Below are 23,737 nucleotides of genomic sequence, written 5' to 3' on the forward strand. Positions count from 1 at the left end.
CAAAAAAAAAAAAAAAAAAAAAAAAAAAAAAAAAAAAAAAAAAAACCCTAACCCCTCTTTCTCCTTCGCCGATCGGAACACAGCAGCAGCCTTAGGGCTTCGTTTTCTTTTTTCCAGCCACTCCCAAGGTCTAAAACTCAAATTGAAGGTTAGTTTTATGTTCCCCCAAGTCCTATACACCTTAATTGATCATATTAACGCGCTTATTGGTCGTTAGGGTTGTGTTTCGATGATAACAGTTTGCTGACAGATTCGTATTTGTTTATTGTAGGGTCTGTAACGCGATGATAATCCATTGTTTTTGTTAGGACATGAAATGTCATGTGTATGTCCCCAGTTCTATGAGGATGGTTCGATATGAAAATAACGATCGTGAAACCAAGTTAACGGACTGAAAATGTCAAAAGAAACTGATTCGATCGAATCAGTGACTGATTCGATCAAACCAGGACTCATTCGATCGAATGAGTTACTCATTCGATCGAATCAGTATACGATATATAAACGAAACTTAGGAAATTTCACAACAGAGAGCACACATTACACACAGTCACGAACCTGCTACTGCCGAAAATCCTCTCTGCCAATCTTCGTCGTGTCGGTCTTTTCCTCCGTCCCTAGAGTCTGGAACGCCCGCTTACACGAAAACTTGCCCAAGCCATTTTTATCAGTCGGGAAGTCTTCTGAAAAAGTTTGGCAAAAATAAAATTTTTTCGACAAAATTTTCGGGAAATTTTCGGTTAATTTTCGGGTCAGTGATGAAGATTTTTCTGGACATCCTATACAAGTTAATTACTATCCAGAAAAAGTTTGGTGACAGTGAAATTTTCACTGATATTTGCCGGCAAAGTCAGAGCGTTTAAATGTTTAATGGTTAAAGCGGCAAATTGGGGCAATGAACAAAGCACAATCACCTGAAGGAATTATCGTTTACAAGTTTAATGGATAACCCCTTGTTCATTGAGCTTCTACAGTGGTGATTGTTATAAGAACACAGAAGAACAGAGAAAAGTGTTTACTGATGAGTTATTGTGGGGTAGTCAGGAGCATCTGACTATTTATGGGCCAACCAAGTTTAATTTATTTTCCGCATTCTGAAGATGTCATCAGTGGAGATTAAGGAGGATCAAGCAAAAGAGTCAAATGTTCCTCAATCATTTCCAAGTTCAACAATTCCTGCAGAAGCTGCTACTGTTGAAGAAGTCAACGAAGTATTGTCAAAAGCAACTTCTGCATCCTGTTGAAGAATGGTGATTCGCAATCACGAAGTTAATGATGTGTCTTTGTCTCCGATGATGAATCTGCATACAAACTAATCTGTTTAGGGGGAGTAGCTGTGGATCGGAAGCCTCATCAAAGATTGCCCAATACATTATTAAGTCAGCGGAAGACGATATGAGCTTACACGTCTATATATTGGGATACACGCCAACGTCTGAGGGGGAATTTCTATAGTTGGTTGTTTTTAAACAGATTGTTTTGTCTGAAGATGTCAGCAATGGAGAACACTTTGCATCATTAACCGAGAGTTCAGTTTAAGGGGGAATCTTGCTGCAATGATGGTATTCTTCAACGTGATTATCAAGATATAGAAGAAGATTTGACTGAAGATTGCAAGAGGTGTCTACAGCAATTCGCAAGCAACGTCCAAGGGGGAATATGTTGGTGCATGTTTTGTGGCCGTCGCTTGGCGAATAGTTTAGAATGTTTATGTTGTATGCTGTTCACCTAGGTAGTGGTTCACGCTGAAAGTGATCCATTTGAAAGAGCATTTTCAAATGGATACTCATTCGATCGAATGAGTTTCTGATTCGATCGAATGAGTCTGCCATTCGATCGAATAGGACTCATTCGATCGAATGAGTCCTGACCGAATGGCAGCGGGTATAAATACCAGCTTTCAGGCGTGAACAGGTAAGAGTTTAAGGTTTTTGCGTGCCCGGAGCCCAGGTGCTGTCCGGATGAGGGGGGAGGCCATGCTCGACCTCCCCCTGCCATAGATCGTGATTTCAGTGTTTAAACAAGCATGTAATCTTTCGTTTTTATCAATGAAATCGTTTGTTTCGTGTTTGTTTCTGTCCGTCTCTGGTTTTCAAACCTTCCGTCTCGAACGCGCTCGGATCGTCTCGGTCCCGGCTGAGCCAACAATTGGTATCAGAGCCTTTGGTTCTTGATTCACGTTAGATTCGTGGTGAAATTCGTGTTTTTCTCGCGAAAATCGTAATTTTTTGCCGGAAAATTTCGAATTTTTGGTGTTTTTGATCTTGGTGTTCGTCGTGTTCTTGTCAAAAACTGTTAAAATTGTCATATTTTGGTGTTTTGATCTTAGAATTGTGTGTTAAAAGTTCGAGTTTCGTCAAGAACGTTCTTCGCGTTCTTCGTGTTCGTCGTATTTTTGGTGGTTTTGATCCGTTTTTTGGTTGGTCTTAAGTTGTTTTTGTGTTAAAAGTCATATTTCGATCTTAATTTGCCTCTTGATCTTTCAAAATTCGTGTTTTTGATTCAAAATTCGAAAATCCGTCAAAATCTTCTAATTTTAGAATTTCCAGAAATTTCGATCGAACCAGTCTATTTTTGGAACTCATTCGATCGAATAGCCTTCCTATTCGATCGAACAAGTTTGAACTTTGACCGAATCAGTTTTTCCCGCCGAGAATTACTCCTAGTTCATTCGATCGAACCAGATTTGTTCATTCGATCGAATTACTCACCATTCGATCGAATAAGTCTTTTATTCGATCCGCCGATTCGATCTTTGTCTTATTCGACTGTCAGAACCCTTTCGATCGAACCTCTCAACCCATTCGATCGAACCAGATTCACATTCGATCGAATAACTTTCAGAAGATCAGATCTGTATTTCAGAGAGACATTCGATCGAACCAGAACACATTCGATCGAATAGGTCACTCATCCGATCGAATCAAACCCATTCGATCAATAGTTCAACGTTAAAGCAAAGAAACAAAGATGGCTGCAAGTTCGAGTACCAACAAGAGGATTCAATCGATTCTCGAAAGTGATTCTGAATCGGGAAGCTATAACAAGCCACCAAAGCTAATGACTTTAAACGATTTTACAACCTGGAAGACAAGATTTCAAATTCATATAACAGGTGTAAATCCTGGACTTTGGGAAGCTGTTCAGACAACTTGGGTGCATCCGACAAATGATGATGGTGAGACTTTGAGTTACTTTAGGCTGTCTGAAGATCAAAGGATAGCCTTTGATGCTGAGAAGAAAGCCTTCTCGTTACTGTCACAAGCACTTTCAAGCGATCTCTTCCATCAGTTTAACCAGTTTACAACAGCGTCAACTCTTTGGAACGCACTGGTTGAACGATGTGAAGGATCTGACTCACTTAGAGAAATTCACGCACGGGAACTCAAGCGTGAATTTGATTTGTTTGGTCCAGAATCGGGAGAAGACATTGAATCGTTACTGTCGAGATTCTATCATCTAATGTCAGAACTCAAGTCCTATAATGTCAAAACAACAGGGACTGAAAAGGTTAGATGTCTTGCTCAAGGACTTCCAACCAGCTGGAACACCTTCCTGACAGTAATGAGAAGAAGTCATCAGCTGGAGACGATTCTCCTGTCTGATTTTGTTAAAGAAATCAGACAAGAAGAGGCTGAACTAAGAGCCTCCTCCAGAAAACCGAGATCAGCTTCTGACAAATCACTCTACATGTCAAAACCTCCTATGTCAGATTCAACTGATCATGCTCCGATGAAGACCGCTTTTGTCTCCTCAACGTCAAATCAATCAAAGGGGACTGAAACGAGATCTTCCGTCCCATCATCAACTTCTGGAAATTCAAGTACTAACTCCGGACCCAAGTCAACGGAGAAAGCAACGTTGAATACTGAAGGCTTGGGAACAGTAACAGTGGAGGTTGCCAAAGAACACATGGCAACTCTAGGCACGATAATTGAGTCCTACAGTTTAATGGTGGCGGGTAAGCTAGGAAATAGTCATCTGGACAGTGATGACTATGAACAGCTTGACGAAGATGATATGGAACGCATAGACATTATGTGGGCTCTTGGCAGTGCGTTCCGAAGGGCCAGAAAGTGGACGAAGAAAACAGGTCAGGCCCTCTCAATAAACAACAAATCCAAGTTCGGCTTTGATAAAAACAAAGTAAAATGCTACAACTGTGGCGAACTTGGTCACTTTGCCAAGGAGTGTTCGAAGCCAAGAAGGGAAGGTCACCAATATCCCTTCCGAACCACTTCATCATCATCCACTCCTGCTGAAGCTGCTGCAACTGTCAACCTTGAGAGACAACTGGTCCCTCAAAATCTAACCGCAGCAAACAACGTCAACATCAACAATGAAACTGCTCTTGCAGTTCAAGGGGATGAAGGCGAGACATGGAACTTCAGCATCAACATGGCTGATGTCACAATAGTAGATGGAAACTCTGAAACCGAGTCTGTTGTTTCCTCGACCAATGAAGAATATATTGTCGATGAACCAGCTGCTGAAGTCCATGAAGAAGAACCTGAGGTTGAAGTGGTATCTTTGGAGATTAAGGAGGATCACGATAAAGAGTCAAATGTTCCTCAAATATCTCCATGTTCGACAATTCCCGCAGAGGCTGCTAAAGTTGAAGAAGTCAACGAAGTAGAGTCTAAAGCAACTTCTGCATCGTTTCTGGAAAAAGCTGGGAATCTTTGCTTTGCATTCATGGCAGAGACATCAAATGCCAAGGTAAGTTCTAACCCATCAACTCCCAAACCAGAAAATGTTAAATGTTTAAAATGTGAATTGTATGAACAAGAAATTCAATCTCTAAAAGAGAGAATTGAAGATCTCGAGGCTTACAAACAAGCAGCCTCAAGATCTTTAATGGAACTGACTGACGCGCTTGCACAGAATAAGGCTTGGAAGCAGAAAGAGTCTGTTTTTAAAGAAAAGATTGATAGCCTTAAGCGTCAGAACAAGGAACTTGAAATATGTGTTCTGAATCAACAAGATTCTATCAATTTTCACATAAATAAGAATAATGTTTTGAAAAAAGAATTGGAAAACTTGAAAGCTGATTTTGAATCATTGAATTTCAAATTAAAAAGTTACTCAAATTCATCTTATTTATTAGAACACATCATTCCCGAGTTCCGAGGCAAAAAGGAAAAAGGCGTGGGATATAACTATGTCCCACCCCCGATCCTGAATCAATTTGCAAGCACACCAGGAGCTGTGCCGGATGATGAATCAAATGATTATATACCCGAGGACACAAACCAAATTTCTAAGTCTAAGAGAAAAGAAGTCATTGACCCGGCTCCTGAGTCCAAACAAAATGTTGTTGCCACAGACTTAGGTTCCACAACTAAGTCGGGCCCACCACCATCTAAGTCAAAGGCAACAACAACAAGAAATTCTCAGAAGAAAAAGTTTAATCCTAAATCTGAGAAAGTCTATGTGGAACATAGTACCCAGTTTGTAAAGGAGGGTAACGTTAATGAAAAACATAATTTCCCAAAACACCCTCCTAGACAAACTACACCCCAAAATGTCAAATCCAGGGGGTACTATGATAACAGACAAAACCAGAGTTATTTCTCTCCACCAAGTCATAGGGGGAGAAACTACTGTTTTTCGTGTGGAGAGGTAGGGCATATAGCAAGATTTTGCTATAAGTACACGGATCCTAAGCAGTACATATCGACTCCGGATCCGAGGTATGCCAAGTCACCTCCTAGGAGGCGACCGACCATTGACGTTCAAGGTCAAGAACGGTTTCACACACCGAGGTCGGTTTCTCCTCGGAAACCTCAGCCAACCTCACCACACCAATCCCCAAACACCTCAGATCCAAATGTTTCCACTTCGACAAGTGAAACTCAGTCTTCAACCATCTATCTCAAACATGTTGAGAAGAAGACTGACTTTTGGAAACCAAAGAAAACTAACACTGTTGACAACAATGTCAAACCAGAAAACAGTGTTAATGAGGGTAAATGGATTGAATTGTACATTCGTGATGAAAATGGAAAACCCAAGACCGTAAGGGCTTGGGTTTCCAATGATATTTAAACCCTTTTGTTTTTGTGTGCAGGTTGCTCTATATGATCCAAGATTCAACATGTGGATCATAGACTCAGGAGCTTCCAGGCACATGACTGGAAACATGAATCTCCTTTCAAGTGTCAGACAAATAAAAGGAGGTGCAGTTTCCTTTGCAGGAAATCAAGGAGGTTATATCACGGCCCAAGGAATTGTCTCTAATGGGCGAATTTCGTTTGAGAAAGTTAATTTCATCAAAGAGTTGGAGAACAACCTGTTGTCGATAAGTCAAATCTGCGACAAAGGTTTCAAAGTTATGTTTGACGACCGAGATTGCCACATCTTGGCTAAGGATTTCAACTTTCCTGAAGACAAGGTTTTAATGTCAGCTGCACGCCAGAGTGATCTCTACATTCTGGATATGGCTAAGGCAGGGTCATCGTCTCCAACGGCGACATGTTTTGTGTCCAAGGCATCCGAACGTGATACTGTCTTATGGCATAGACGGATGGGACACATAAATGTCAGGAACATGAACAAGCTTGTGCACAACAGACTAGTTGAGGGAGTTAATCTGAGAAGCTTTCGTCTCCCTGATTCGTGTGTGCAGTGCAAAGCAGGAAAGCAAATAAAAAGGTCCCACAAGTCTAAGAGTTTCCACTCGATTGATATTCCGTTGGAACTCCTTCATATGGATCTTTTTGGCCCAATAAGCGTCAAAAGTATCTCTGGGCACTCATACTGTCTAGTGGTTACTGATGAATATTCTAGATTCTCTTGGGTGTTTTTCTTGAAAGTAAAATCAGAAACGTTTGGATGTATACAACTGCTGGTTACAACTATTGAGTCTCAATACAATCTGAAGGTTCGAAGAATGCGGTCAGATAACGGTACAGAATTTAAAAATGCGAATGTTGAAAATTTCTGCAAAGAAAAAGGGATCGTTCAGGAGTTCAGTGCTCCATATGTTCCACAAATGAACGGGGTTGCTGAAAGGAAAAATCGTACGTTAATCGAGACAGCAAGAACAATGTTAGCCGACTCAGTGTTACCTGTTACGTTTTGGAGTGAGGCAATTGCCAACGCCTGTTTCACATTAAATCGGGTAGGCATTGTCAAGCGCCACGGCAAGACAAGTTTCGAGCTTCTTCAACGACGAAGGCCTAACTTAGAGCACCTGGAACCATTCGGAGCTCTTTGCACGTTACTTAAAAGGCACGTTGATAATAAGTTCGAGGAGAAGATTATCAAGGGTTATTTTCTGGGTTACAGCGTACCTCTCAAAAGGGTCTTCAACAGAACAACAAAATTAGTTGAAGAATGGTACCATGTCGATGTTCAACGCTACACAGAACCAGCCAAGGGGACAGGAGAAGACTGGTTGTTTGATTATGACAAATTGTTCAAGTCTTTCAATCTGTATGAGATTGCTATTCAAATGATGTATGAGGCGCAAAATGCACCTCCTGATGAATCTTTGCAATCTTCAACTCATCCTGGTCCGTCATCATCTTCCTCCACAGAGTCTAGCGATCAAGTTCAAGAATCTTCCGAATCTGAATCTGAAGATGAATCTCCAGCAGATGATGTACAATCGGCACCAACTCAGGTTACTTCACAACCTTCATCGTCAAATCAAGAAGTGCCGAATGCAGATCAGCCTCTAACGTCTACTTCAGAGGCACCACAAACCGCTCCAGTTCCTGAGCCGAACTTAACTAACTTGGAACAAAATGTTGTCGTTTCTGACAATCCGGTTGTTAGGACTGAACGTGATCATCCACAAGACAACATTATAGGGGACATTCAACAGGGTGTCAAAACTCGTCGACAGCTGAATTTTGGTCTCTACACAGAAATGATGGAGTCAGGATCAGTTGCTCTTAATGCCCATGAATGCTTCTTAGCACAAGAAGAACCACACAGCACCACCGATGCGCTGAAAGATCCCAACTGGGTCTCAGCCATGCAAGAGGAATTATTGCAGTTTAAAAGACTTGGTGTGTGGAAGCTGGTGGATCTCCCCAAAGGACAGAAGAAAATTGGCACTAAGTGGGTACTAAAATGTAAACGTGACGATCGTGGAGTGATTGTTCGCAACAAAGCCCGCCTGGTGGTCCAAGGGTTTAGGCAAATCGAAGGCCTAGACTACAATGAGGTATATGCTCCGGTTGCTCGTTTGGAGGCAATCCGGATGTTCTTGGGGTATGCATCTTTCAAGAAATTCAAAGTATATCAGATGGACGTCAAGAGTGCCTTTTTGTACGGTCACATCGAAGAGACCGTATATGTGGCACAACCTCCAGGTTTTGAAGACCCATATCACAAGGACAAAGCCTATCTGCTCAACAAGGCTTTGTACGGTCTTCACCAAGCCCCGAGAGCTTGGTATAAAGAACTATCCAAACACCTTCTGAACAACGGGTTTAGAAGGGGAACCATTGACTGCACGCTATTCTCAAAAGAAAAAGAAGGAGATCTAATTATGGTACAAGTGTACGTGGACGACATCATCTTCGGGTCCACGAATAAAACACTTTGTAAGGAGTTCGAACAAGTGATGAAAGAAAAATTTGAAATGAGCTCCATGGGTGAGATGAAGTTCTTCTTAGGACTTCAAGTTGATCAAAAAGATTCCGGTATCTTCATTCACCAGACAAAATACGTCAATGACATCTTGAAACGGTTTGAGATGTTGAGTTCTTCTTCACAGGGAACTCCTTTAGAGGTTAATCACGGGATTAATCCTGACGAGAAGGGTGAATTGATCAATCCAACTCACTATAGAGGGATCATCGGATCTCTAATGTACCTGACTGCTTCTCGGCCAGACATAATGTTTGCTACGTGTCTCTGTGCACGTTACCAGTCAAAGCCGAAGGTCTCCCATCTGATTGCCGTCAAAAGAATTTTGCGTTATCTGAAGGGTACTCCAGATTGGGGTCTTTGGTATCCTTATGATGACAACTTCGATCTTCATGCGTATAGTGATTCGGATTATGGTGGTTGTAAACTCGATTACAAATCAACAACAGCAGGATGTCAGTTCTTTGGAAGTCGTTTAGTAACGTGGCAATGCAAAAAGCAGACGTCAGTCTCCACTTCAACAGCTGAGGCGGAATATATTGCGGCTGCCAGTTGCTGTTCTCAAGTTATTTGGATTCAGCAACAAATGCGTGACTACGGTATTGAATGTTTTACTACTCCCATATATATTGATAATTCTGCTGCAATTTCAATTACCAAAAATCCGGTCCATTTTAGCAAAACGAAGCACATCGAAATTCGATATCACTTCCTTCGTGACTGCTACGAAAAGAAGTTAATCGATGTGATAAAAATCCCCACTCAGGAACAACGCGCTGATCTCTTCACTAAAGCATTTGATAAACCACGGTTTTTATATTTACTAGAGATCAACGGCGTTAAACGTATATCAGATGATGTTCCTGAAGATATCATTTAAATTGTTTTCATTTTTTCTTTTCTTAAAAATTTGAAAAATCTAAAAAGATTTTGTTTTTTTATAAATTCTAGGGGGAGAAAGGTTTCAAGAAAAACCAAAAACAATATAAAATACAAAAACCCAAAAACATTAAAAAAAAGGTTTCAAGAAAAACCAAAAACAATATAAAATACAAAAACCCAAAAACATTAAAAAAAAAAAAAAAAAAATTTTGAGAAGTTGATCTTGTTACAAGAAAGGTGATAGTGCACAGACGCTATCATACTGAGACATCAAAAAGATTTGTTATTTCTGTACATCACTATCGCTTAAAATTATGTCGGTTACCTCAGTTTGATGGACACATTTTCGGATGTGTTTTGGTCCTTACTTCTACTAGTAGATTATGAGGATAGCCATTAACCAGATGACTGAAAGTGATCGGGGCGGGTTTTGATGGGTTTTTTCTTTCGCTGAAAAATAGTCGGTTATACTTAGTTAGAAGGACACATACTCGTATGTGGTCGGTCCAGTTGATCCATTGGATCTTCAGGATAGCCGTTTACCTGAAGACTTTGACTTGATCGGGGCGAAATAATTTAAACGTTATTTTTTTAAAAGGCATTCATATATATTCAGAAAATGAGAAATTGATCCAACCTTGGAAAATGATAGATACACTGATTCTGTGTGCTTAACTAGTGAAGTTATTAGGCTTAAAAGGCTTTAGAACGGTCATTGTGTGTCATGGTAGCTTTTTATGGTGCGTAAAAGTAGATGTGATACAAACTAAATCTACTCGATTTTACGTGGAAACTCCTTAAGAGTTTTGTATGTCTTCATATATATCTTTCCGAATGATAGGCAGAAAAGCGATTACCCAGTCATACACGAGCCCATAAGTGTTCTGATTCCCGTAAAGATAGTGTGTGAAGAAACTGCAGTGATCCAGATTCGGGACTTGCAATTGTTTACTACTCTGAAGTCTATGTAACATTCAAAAAAAAAAAAAAAAAAAAAAAAAAATAAAAAAATAAAAAAATAAAAAATTTTACCTTATGAGTGATTGAAACATTCTAGAGTTAACAATGTCAAGACTTCTCAATCATGGAGTAAGAAAGAAAACGGGAAGCAGATGAAGACACTTACAACCTTAATCAGACACTATGGGTCAAGGTCAATTCGGGGTGACTTGGGGAAAGCCAAATACGCTTTGAGAATAGATAGGAGGCATCATAATCTCTGAGTTGTTACCCACTTAAATTTTGAGACATAATTGAACCTAACTCGTATCACAGAAACGATGAAAACCATTTTAAGTTATTTACATGCTCACAACCTGTTTCTTTATGTCATAATACAGCTAAACACGGATCTGTGTGACAGTCACGTAATTAGTATGATTCCTGTTCGGATCTTTCTCACAAAAAGAATATTCATTATGTCTTGTTTAACTTCGTATATTCTAAAAAAAAAAAAAAAAAAAAAAAAAAAAATGAAAAATCTCGAAAAGTCTCAGTAGATAGTCATATACGTCTGTATGATTTCTTATTATAGATCCTTCTCAACCAAAAATAATGTGTTTTAAATTTTTGTACAGTTGTTTATTTCAGTTTGAATATTAAAAAAAAAAAAAAAAAAAAAAAAAAAAAAAAAAAAAAGATTTTTATTCTGAATTAATTTTTTTTTAATTTTATTCTGCTTTAATGTTGATGAGAAATCATCGTGACAGGTAGTCTGATCCCTGTCCCTCCCTGTAAATATTTTGATAAAAACCAAAAAAAGATCTTATTTCTATTTATTTTTCATTTTATCTATTTCTGTTTGTTTGAGAATCGATGAGAAATCATCGTGACAGGTAGTCTGATCCCTGTCTGTTCCTACTAAATGTTTATCCAGTGTGTAGGAATGAAAGAAAACTTCATGCAGGTTGCTAAATGTTCATCTGTGCAACAGGCTGTGCATGAAAGAAAGAATGAAGTGACAAGAAAACCCAAAGATGTTTGAGCCTGATATTTTTCCATTTGTTACTAATGTATTATGATCTATATGTTCTGTAGGAACGAAGCTCTCAGGATTGGAAAATGTCTAAGAAAACTAACCAAGTGTCAAAAGTTTATGTTTTCGTGCAGGTTCAAAGGCATCACGATCGATGGACGGGAAATAAGAATTTTAAAAAATTTATTTTTCAAATGTTTTCCCTCATTCGATCGAATAGGTTGCTATTCGATTGAATAACTCGATCGAATGGACAGTTTCGATCGAATCAGTGTGTGAGAGAATGCGAACAGTTGTGAAGAGACTCATTCGATCGAATAGAATCTCATTCGATCGAATGATCCAAACGAACAAGTCCATTCGATCGAATAAGTCCAAAAACAGTATAAATATTCAAACTTATTCGATCGGACAGAATTATTCGAAAAATATTACGGATTTTCTCTCTCAAACTTGTTTTTCTCAAACCCTCTTTTTGATCCGATCACTTTATTCAGTTTTTCACGTAGATTACAAAAATGAAAGTTTTACTTGTTTTTAACCGTGTTTTGATCGGGTTTTTGGTCGTTTTGGTTGTCCGGGTTCGGGTGTTCTTCATTTCCGGGCTTCTGCTTGAATGAGTCGAATCAGTCTATTCGATCGAACGAGTTTCTTATTCGATCGAATGTGACTTGTTCGATTAGTAGTTCGATCGAATCAGAAGTAAATGATAAGATCTATCTCATTCGATTGTCTGTTATCGAACCAGATCTCATTCGATCGAATGAATAGCTCACCCGATCGAATGTGTTGCTCGTTCGATCGAACTAGTCCAGAAAATTTGAAAATTTTAAACGCATTCAGTCGTTTCGATATCTGTTCGTTCTAACACGTTTAAGTTTACAGATTCAATGGCTGAAGTTGCAGAAGTGGTTGCTCCATTCAAAACGTCTATCAAGCACAATATCGTGGCTTTCCTGGACGAAAAGTCTAGCCACGGGAAGGATTTTGCAACAGTTATCAAATTTCTGAAGAGGTCAAGGATTTCTGGACCTATCTCGAGGATCGTTGAGCCTATAATGTCAATTCAACAAGAGTTCTGGAGGAATGCCACGCACGACAAAACAGTCGTGCCGTCGGTTATTCGCTCCACGGTCAGAGGGCATGCCATCGTAATATCTGCCCAGGTAATCCGAGAAGTCTGCGGCTTTGTAGACTTAGAATCAGACCCTACATCATTACATCCTGCGGCAACTAGAGGATGTTTCGCAAGAATGAAGTATGACGGCGATCTCAATGCCGGTCTGCTTCACAAAGCCAACCTGTGCCCCGAATTCAAGTATCTGGCACACGTGGTGATGCATTGCTTGGGGCCTCAACGAACTAGCTTTGACAAGCTGAGGGAAAGCATGCAGTTCACCGTAGCTGCTCTAGTGATGAACCGCCCCTACAACTTCTCTCAAATGACGTTTGGTCATATGGTGGAAAACATCACGTTGAAACAAGGGAAGAGCGAGAAGTTTCTTCAGTACCCGAGGTTCGTTCAGATGATAGTTGATACTCAAGCACCGGGTCTACTGAAAGAAAATGAAGGTGATGTGGTGAAACTGGACCACATGAAGAATGAGACTCTCAACCGTCTCAAATCCTACAAAGAACGTCCCACCAGGCCACCACTCAAACGATGCTTCGGGCATATAGTCAATCCGTCCTACAGGGCCCCTCCGAAGAGGAAGTGGAGAAATGCTGCCAGTGATTCAGACGTCGAGAATTTACCGTATCAGGAATCCAGCGACGATTCTGACACTGAGGAGGTGGCGGTCCCGGAAGACACAAGGACAGAAGCTGAAAAACAGGCTGATTGGTATTTAAATGTTGAGGATCTGGAGGCTGGTGAAGAAGTTAGAGCCGAGAAACAACCGGCTGAGATAGATGCGACTGAAGAAAGGCCTGCAAAGAGGCAGAAGAAGAAGGTTACAAGAAAGTATCGGAGTTTATTTTCCGATCAACCACGTCCTTCAATGGTACCATCAGTTGGGACTTCTGCTGCCCCTCCTGCTCAACCAGCACAGCCACCAACACCGCAGTCAGCACCACAACCTACTCCTCAACCTCAACCGGAAATGTCTATACCTCAAAAGGTTGCATCTGAAATTGCTGATCTTCACAAGGCTATGATGAAGATGTTATTGTTCAAGACAGAGCAAGAAGAACAGAATCGACTCAGAGATGAGCAGATTGCTAAACTTCAAGCTGAGAACGAAATGCTCAGGCTTGAAAACAGTCAGCTAAATGCTACTGTCGCTGAACAAGGATCTTCGATCAACAAGCTGAAAGAGTCAAATCTAAGCCTTGAAGCAAAAGTGACCGAGCTGAAAGGAGATGTTCTTCGTCTGGAAGGTCCAACCAATGTCGATGTGGACACAGACGAACTGGACTCTTCTGATGATGGAGGTGAAGGTATTTAAGAGGAATTTGAGTGAATGTAGTGAGGACTTAAATGTTAAATCTTTTTAATTAATGATTAGTGTGTAAACTTAGTTTCATATGTAATGGTATTGTATTTCATGTTTATGATATTACATATGTTTATTTAAAATTTGTGTTACATTGTGGTTTTTAATCAACCAGGTGATGCTGATCCGTTTAATGTCCAACCGCTGCAATCAAAAACAGCAGCGGAATATTTCACGTTTTTACTGGACAATCCATATGAGCAGCAAAACTTCGCAAGTGGAGACTTGGAAGAAGGTGAAATTTCACACAATTTCACAGAAGAAGAACTGGAACAAATGTTTGAGCTATACAATGAAGAAACAGGCAAGTATCTGGCTTTGCCTTCAACAGAACAAACATCTTCTTCGGCTGCTACACCTGACTCAACATCATCTACGGCCGCTGATCCCTCTCAATTTGATGAAGTTGAAATGGAAGACTTGACACAGGAAGAATATCCAGAATACTACACGTCTCAAACTGACAATCTTCCTAACTCTGCAAGTTTCTTCCAAAATGTAACAGAGGAGGAAATACAGAAGAAGGCTGACAAAAGGTCAAACACAATGAAACAGCCTTCTGAAGCAGATCAAGCCGAATTCGTTGAGAAAACAGAAGAATGCAAGAAAGCTTTCAACGCTATTCTTGAGAAGATAAGGTCCAGACGACAAGCAAAGCCGACCATTCCTCACACAACGTCTTATAAGATGAAGGGTCGTAGAACTTCAGGAGAGATTATTGCTTGGGCGTGTCTGAAGGATCTTAATTGCATTGCTATCAAGAGAGAAAAAGGGGTTGAGTACTTTCAACGTATCACTGACTTGAAGACTCTTCCTACTTATGATCTAAACCGTCTGAACTATCTTGATATGCTTTACGCCAGTTCATCTCCATTTGCCACGTACTATCAGAGTGTATTGCGAAAGGAATACAACTCAAAATGGAAGATGATCACTCCACAGAGGCCAAAGAGATATACAAGTAAAAAGGAGATCGATCCGATCACCAACAGGCCAATGATTATCTTGAAGTACATGCCACCACTCACGATGAAGAAGATTCCTCTAAGAAAGATGAAGCAGGACTTCTACAAAGCATTCAGGCATTGGTACTATGATGGAAGACTGCATGAAGCAGTTATCGTGCTCAACGACAATGGAAATTGGAGCACAATTCGCATATTTGATCCTATGTGGCTCACAAACTTGTCACGGGAGGATGTCTATACACTATACAAGACAGAGATTCTTTATGCCCCCGAAGACAGAGAGCAAGCATTAACGTATAGAAATGTCATTAGGATTTGCTTTGCCTATGACATACATGCAGGATCAAACTGGAAAGAGCAACAGAAGAAGTATGCACAAGAAACTGAAGCTTAATTGTCATGTTTATTTTGTTTCTTGTTGTAATTCAAGGTTTAATCTTCTGATTGTAATTGTTCTTGAGTTGAATGTAATTTGTTTTGGAACATTGTGATAGATTGTGCTTAAATGTTTATCTAAAATTCCAATTGACAGCTTCTCAGGATTTGCGGAACCTATGGTAAGTCTGACTGACTGAACCATTTGATCTTGAGAGAACTTCATGAAGAAAGGAGTTCGTGGATGCAACGTGCGCACCACTAGCTTTGAGAAAAGAGAGAGTGAGATAACTCCAAGGGGGAGTTACGATCGAGCAAGAGAACTCGATTGATTATAAGTAAATAGAACTGGCTCCAAGGGGGAGTTTGTTAGGACATGAAATGTCATGTGTATGTCCCCAGTTCTATCAGGATGGTTCGATATGAAAATAACGATCGTGAAACCAAGTTAACGGACTGAAAATGTCAAAAGAAACTGATTCGATCGAATCAGTGACTGATTCGATCGAACCAGGACTCATTCGATCGAATGAGATACTCATTCGATCGAATCAGTATACGATATATAAACGAAACTTAGGAAATTTCACAACAGAGAGCACACATTACACACAGTCACGAACCTGCTACTGCCGAAAATCCTCTCTGCCAATCTTCGTCGTGTCGGTCTTTTCCTCCGTCCCTAGGTGTCAAACCGTCTTAGGAATAGTAACCGTGCGTTGTTGATCACCACCGAATCGCCGTGTTAGAGGATTCCGCACTCTAACACGTTGCCCCGTGAATCGTTGGGAAACCGTGTCCCGCACCGGTCCGACAGTTTTTGATCGATTCTTGTTCCCATGATGTTCTACTTTGAGTCTAGTTTCCAGAAAGGTATCATACGTAATTTTTGGACGAGATTTGAATGGTTTTTATGAATTTATAAATTGAGTGTCAAAGCTGATGCGGGATGACGGATTCTGGTCTGTCTTTCCGACATCATAACTCTTTTTCAACAAGTCCAAATTAGTTGTTTCCATTTTTGGAACTTAATATTTTAAGTTAAGAATCAAATTCATTTGGAATCGTTTAATTTGGTTTGGTAATGAATTTTATAAAAATAAAACCATTTTGTTGCGCACTGAAATAGCTGCACATACCTTGCTATGTTGGAGGAATTTTTATAATTTTTGTTTCCACTAGAAAAATATAATAAAAATATTTTTATAAACCTAAGACATTTATGAAAGTCTGATAAAAATTTAATAATTTATTTCAAAGGTTATCCTATGTAATTAAATGCATCTTTGCATGCTAAAATCAGCCCGTTTTACTTGTTATTAATCGATAAGTTTGTTTTAGGCTTAACCGGTGGATGTTCAATTATTTTCTTGTCGGGTCTGTTTGAAGTGAGTTTTTGCACCACAATCTTCCTATGTATGTCCCATATAACATACTTTAAAATCACGTCTTTTGGTATTCGTTTGATTGGTCAACTAGTTGTTGTTCGAAAGATAGTTTTCGGTTAGCTAGAATGGTAGATTGGTGCGTTTAACGCGAGGGATGAAGTAAGTAATGACCAATTCAGTTCAGATAGCTTCGGTTTATTATACGGGCTGTTGGAAAATGATTTTTATAAGTACTGGGGCTGAATTGGTTGTCGGTTACTCAAACGGGTCGGTACAACGTGCATTTGCGTTTATTGAATAGTTAGTGCGTTGTACTTGCGAGTTACCGACCCATCCAACTCGTGTAGTGTCGTGTGGACTTGTTGGCTGTTATTTTATTAAATTTGGTCCACACGGGGCTGAGTAGGTTGTTAAGAGCATAAACAACTCATAAACGCGCATATTTGTTCAACTAGCAACTTCCGGGGGTATTTTGGGAATCCTTTGTCACCGGGATTAGCTAGGGGAGGTTTTTGTAAATACAAAACCCCGGGGGCTGTTGTAATTGAACTTGGTGAGTTCGAGGCTTTAGGTAACTCGAACCATGTTAGAACGTCTCGTAGGATAAACGAGTCATCTTGATTTCATTGTATGTAAACCGACAGGAGTTGAGTTGTGGGGCTACGTAGGGATCCTCTAGCCTTGTGGTGAAATCATACCTAGTGTCAGGTGCGTTCATGATGCCCCTTTTTAATCTTTTTATGTTTTGGGCTAGCATACACACTGTATTACAATTTTACCTGATTTTACTTGTTACAACTATTTGTATGGTATTACATAGCCTCTTTCGTATATGTGGATTTATGAAAATATGTGTGATTTATATTTTATGCCTTAGGATATTTTAGACTCGTTTATGGTCTTATATTCCTTAAGGTTATATATATTATTTATGGTCTAGGCTCGAGGATACTATTATGCCTAATATTGATTCTTTGATTATCCATTATTTAAGAATTGAATGTGATGATATGGTTTGGTTGAATGTTTGAATTAGATGTTTATAAGTGTGTATGTGAATGTGTATTTGTTGGTAAACTGTGACCGGGTCAAATATATTACTCGGGGAAGACCCGGGGTGAGAAGGCCCGTGTTGCATGTTTATGTCCCGGCGGGTCAAATATATTACTTGGGGATGACACGGGGTGAGGAGGCCCGCCGTTCTGTAAACCATGGTCAGGTAAAATATATTACTCGGAGAAGACCCGGGGTGAGGAGGCCCATATCCCGTGTTTAGGTATGTTAAACCGTGAGCGAGTCAAATATATTACTCGGGGATGACCCGGGGTGAGGAGGCTCGTGTTGCGTGATTTTTGTTTTATTAAACTGTAACCGAGTCAAATATATTACTTGGGGATGACCCGGGGTGAGGAGGCTCGTGTTGCATGGTTTGGTTGGTTTTTGTTAAACCGCGGCGGGGTCAAATATATTACTCGGGGAAGACCCGGGGTGAGGAGGCCCGTGTTATGTGTTCGATCAAGAAAAGATACTTATTATTTTATTCATTTATGATTTGATAAAGAAGAGTTATTTATGATTTTATGGACCCATGATTTGACAAAGAAAAATTATATAACTAATTACTCATGATTTTCCCCTACATTTCATACTCATGGAATTTAAATTGTTTAACGAATGTCGTTTATGAAAACTTGAACTCACTCAGCTCTAGCTGACTTTGTGTGTATGTTAGATTGATTGTCAGGTTATGGATTGGAGGTTATCGCTTGGACGTGCTGGAGACTACTCGGAAGGTTGAAGGCATTTCTGGTCGGGGATTTCAAATAAAGCAGACATTTTATTTATATTAGATCTTGGACACTTGTACCTGTGTTTAAAATTTTTAAATACTTACACTTTTTCCGCTGTTATTTATTCTGAACTTGTTTTAAATAAAAACGAATAGTTTGGTATTAAATTTTTGAGAATTTTTGGATATGATTACCAACTATAGGATTTCCGGGATTCGGGGTCTTACAGTTTGGTACTGAGATTCATTCAACAGTTCAAGGGCAAAAGATTTTTTGTTAATGAAGCTTTGATTCGGAAAGTACTGGAGTTTGGAGATGAATCGACAGATCCAGTTGATTTAGATGAACGAATTGTGAAAGGCTGTTTACTAAGGATGGGATATAGAGATTCGTTGAACAAGTTAGCATTCAAGTGGACTACATTGTCTCGACCATACAAGTACTTAGTTCATGTGTTTGTTCATTGCTTGGGACATCGGAAGGGTGGTTATGTTGATATTCTTGATTATCAAATGAGTACCATGGCAGCTTTGTGTCTGAATCTGAAGTACAACTTTTCTTGGTTGATTCTCGACAACATGAAGATGGATTTTGGTGATGATAAATGGTTACAATATCCAAGATTTGTGCAGATGTTTGTTGAAGATGTATTTCCTGATGTAAAGAAGGAAGGGCCTAAGATTTTTCTTAATCACGTCGCTGGTAACAATATGGCCAAGCTAGATTCTTATAAAAATGTCAAAGAATCTGATATTCCGAAGTTTAGAGGTTTAGTTGGACATTTGAAAAATCCTGATTATGTAGCTCCTACTGATAAACAAATGGAGACATGATAATAGTGATTCTGATCGAGCTGAAGAAGAAAGATTAATGTTGGAATTTAAACCAGTTGGTAAGAGATTCATAAAGATTGAGTCCGATTCAGAGAGTGAATCTGTTGCACCAAAGGAAAAGAAACAAAAATTTTTGAAGAAGGAAGTAGTTATATCGGTTATAGACGAAGAGGTATATTCAGCTACTTCTGAAAAGGATCCAGAGGAAACTGAGCTGATTCTGGGGGCAGAAGGATGAGGTTAGCCAATCCCAGGGCTAAATTTGAAAAGCGTGCCGAAAGTTCAAAGAAAGGTAAGTCTACTGATGAGCATGATGAAACTTATGTTCCAAAGGTTGTTGTTGAAAAACCAGTTAAACCCAAGAAGATTCGTCTTAAGAGAAAATCAAATAGAGCTACTTCACCAAAGTTAAAATTGATTGATGAGCCTAATAGTGAAGAACATGAGAATACTATGACTCCAATCAATCCAGCATTTGTGGTTGAAGAACCAGTTGTCGATTTGGGCAGAGATGATAATGTATTGAAGACACTTGTGGTGGAATAATCGCCTTAAGTACAAGTGCCACATTTTTCACCAAAGCCAACTAAAGTTCCTGATTTCAGTTTACCATCTCTAGATGCAAGTTGTTTTGGTGATTTTCCTACTTTTCGTGATCATGATTCATTAAAGGCTACGGTTACTGAGCAAGGAACAAGGATTGACACTCTAGTAATGGAGAATGAAAGGTTGAGGAAAGAAAATGCAGATTAGAAGCAAATTATTGATGATGGTGAATTGAGGAGAAAACAACAGGCTAATTTGTTAAATCTTCATACGAGATACTTTGCGATATTGGAAGATAAATTGGGGATTAATCTGGTTGAGGAACTTGGAAAGTTAGAAGATAAAGTGTTCACCAGGGTATATGGTGGTGAAGCTTTGTCTGAAGAAAGTAATTTCAAAATATAGTATGATTAAGACCGAGTTGAAGCTAAAGGGAAAGGGAAGATTGATGAACTAATAGTTCATTTTGAAATTCCAGAGGTTGTTGGATCATCATCAGGGTTTGTTCATGAAACAGAGCCAGTGATTGAACAAATAATTACCGAACCAGTAATAGAACAGGTTGTAATTGAACCAGTTGTTACAGAATCTGTTAAAACTAATGAGCCAGAAGAGGAAGAAGAAAAAGAATATGAAGAATTATTGGATTATGGTGATTCTCCGGAGGATGATGATCATCAGGATGACAATAATGATGACCCAAGTACTGGTGGGGGGTTGGGTATAAAGGTTGGTACTGAAGTAAGTGGAAGTACTGAAACTGTGATTGAGCCAGTAGCTGAAAGCGAACCTGCTCAAGAAACTACTCATTCTGTTGGTAATGTTGATGAGTTGGAGATACTCAATGTCGATCCAATTGCTTATAAGCCTCCTGTAAGATTTTCATCAACTGGAGAGGAGTTAGAAAATGGTGAGATCGAGGTTACTCGTGTTAATTTAGCTAGAATGCTAAATATCACTAAAGAAGAGTTCGAGTTTAATTTTGAGAAGGATATGGGATTAGTTGAAGAGAATGTGTTGGTGAATGAACACATTGTTGAGGAAGAATTAGACAAGGAGACGGTAGCGTATGTAAATGTTACTAATACAGTGTTTCCAAAATTCGATGAAGAATTTGATGAAGAAATTGAGATGATTAGTCAAGAATTTGATGATCAGAGTAATCCTATACCTGCTAAAGACAATCTAACTGAAGAAGCTGAGGTAAACAGTCAAGAGTAGGAGGAATGGTTTAAAAGGAAGAAAATTGAAACGAAGCGTATATACTTGAATCCAGTCAAGTATTATAAGAAGAAAGAAAAAGAGCTGAAATTGGGTAAGGTGGTGAGTATAGCGTATCTACCGAAGATAAGGAAAATTGTTGTTAGAAGAAAATATGGCGTGCAATAATTTGATAGCCTATGTGAGTTAAAATCTTTACCATGGATGGACGTAGTGGATATTGTTGATAAAGAATTGTTGAACTGTCTTAAACGTGGAATGGTGAAAGATATCTGGGAGTTTATTAAATATCAAGCTAAGTGCAGATTTAGAAGCTGCACTCCTAAAACACCATATCTTTATGTGTCTAAAGTCAAGAAAGATCCTGAAACGGATGATTTTGTGAAGACCTGGAGGTACAAGCAACCAGAAACTCTAAAAGTGATTCCAATGTACCCAATGGAGCAAGACTTTCATGTGTATTTTCGTTGGTGGTATTATGACGAGAACCATGGAGAAGCTCAAATTGTGTTAAACCGTGATGGTGTTTGGGATGTGATCGATGTAATGGATCCAATGTGGTTAGTAAGTTGCTCAGAAAAGGACATAGAAACATTGCATAAATGTAAGATTCAAGTATCACGAGATAAACATCATACGTCTGCTATGAAATACCAGAAAGTGATTAAGATTTGTTATAAGTATAAAATTCATTCTGGAGAAGTCTGGAAGAGCAAATGGTTTGAGTTTGGTGAAGAGGAAGCACAGAAGGAGAAGGAAAGAGAGGAGGAGATAAAGGAGAAGATACGGATTGCTGCACTAAAAATATTTCAATACAAAGGAGTTGGCGTATCTATTCCAAATAATCAATATCCCTCGTCTAAACGTTCATTGGATGATATGAGGAGGGAATATAGAGAAAAGACTTTTAAGAAGAAAGACTGAACATAGATGATCGAAGACCTAGCAACATCCAAGGGGGAGTTTGTTAGAGCATAATGTCTATTGCTAGGGTCTTAGATGTATTAGATATGATTGTGTAGAGCTAAAATGTCAAATGTATAGTTTGAATTTAAGGGTCAACGCATAAGTCTTCAAGTCAACACATATCATATGCGGTGCATATGATATACGCCGTATATCATATACGGACTTGATGAGCTTGTTCATGTTTCCTATAAATAGGAGACTTATGCGTTATTATGCAGACTTTTGGTGAATGTTAGAGTGAGAGAGTAGAGAGAGAAAGTTGCTACAAAGTCATATCTTGTAATATTTGAAGTTATCAATGAAGAGAATACCTAATGTTTACTTGTGTTGTTTAATCTCAATGGATTCTGCACTTTGAGATATAAGCTATAACATCTAGAGATCCTAATTGTTGAAAACATCAGCATGTCAACCCCATTTCACCAAGGCGTCGAAGAACAATTCATCCTTATGGCATCGACGTTTGGGTCATGTCAACTTTAAAAACTTGAATAAGTTAGTTAAAGGTGACCACGTGAGGGGTTTACTTGTAAAATCTTTTCATTGTGCTGAAAAATGTTTATCTTGCTCTAAATGCAAACAGCACAAACTCCCTCACAAACCCAAGACTGTCAATTCCATAAACTCTACTCTTCAACTGTTGTATATGGATCTTTTTGGTCCAATCCAACCATTAGAAATAGGTCGAAAAGCCGATTGTCTAGTTATTACTGATGATTACTCGAGTTTCAGTTGGAATTTTTTGCTAGGACACAAGGGTGAGACATCTCAGTTTCTGCTCAGATTCATAGTTTTGGTTGAGAACCAAACAGAAAAAAGAGTGAAGTGTATCAGAAGCGACAACAGAACAGAATTCTGCAACAAAGTGGTGAATGAATTCTGTCACAACAAGAGAATCCTTCGTCAATTCAGCGCACCTTACACTCCCGAACAAAATGGGGTGGCTAAACGACGAAACCGTACATTGGTTGAAGCCGCTAGAACAATGTTGTCATACTCCAAACTTCCATTGATTTTCTGGTGGAAGCCATCAATGCTCCCTACTTTACCCAGAACCGTGAACAAAAGATTGAACAAGACTCCGTATGAAGTCTTCTATGGAACGAAGCCAAGGATCAACTTCTTCAGAACGTTTGGATGTCCCTACACTATACTCCAAACCAATGCTGGTACAACATCCAAGTTTGCTGAGAAGGCGGATGAGTGCTATTTTGTTGGTTACTCTGCAGACAAAAGTGCTTATCGTGTCTACAATAAGAAAACTAGAGTAATCATGGAATCGTTCAACATTGGTTGGCAAGAATTGAACCCCACTGATGCACATAACGGTCCTGACTGGATGTTTGATTATAAAAGTTTGTTCAAACAATTTCATGGGATGTATGTGACTCCAGTTGTACCAACAGTTTCCTCTGTTGTTTCTGCACCAGTTCAACATGCTGATGATCAATCTAACTTGATGCAAGCTGTATCGAGAGGTCTTGAAGATGTTAATGTAGCTGCTACTGCAGCCGTACTTAATGTGCCACAAATGGCTAATCAACCTGCCCCGGTAAATAATGTGCATCTGCAGATACTACAGAGATACCTGTTGTTGAAGACACCACTGATTCAGATACTGACTCATATGTGTCAGCAGACAATGTTGAAGACATTCAGGCCGAACATGCAGAGCCGCCTCCAGCTGAACT

Source organism: Bidens hawaiensis, unplaced genomic scaffold (assembly GCF_021521415.1).
Source record: "Bidens hawaiensis isolate Kalapana, Puna unplaced genomic scaffold, B.hawaiensis_p1.1 tig00026812_1, whole genome shotgun sequence".
Classification (NCBI taxonomy): Eukaryota; Viridiplantae; Streptophyta; class Magnoliopsida; order Asterales; family Asteraceae; genus Bidens; species Bidens hawaiensis.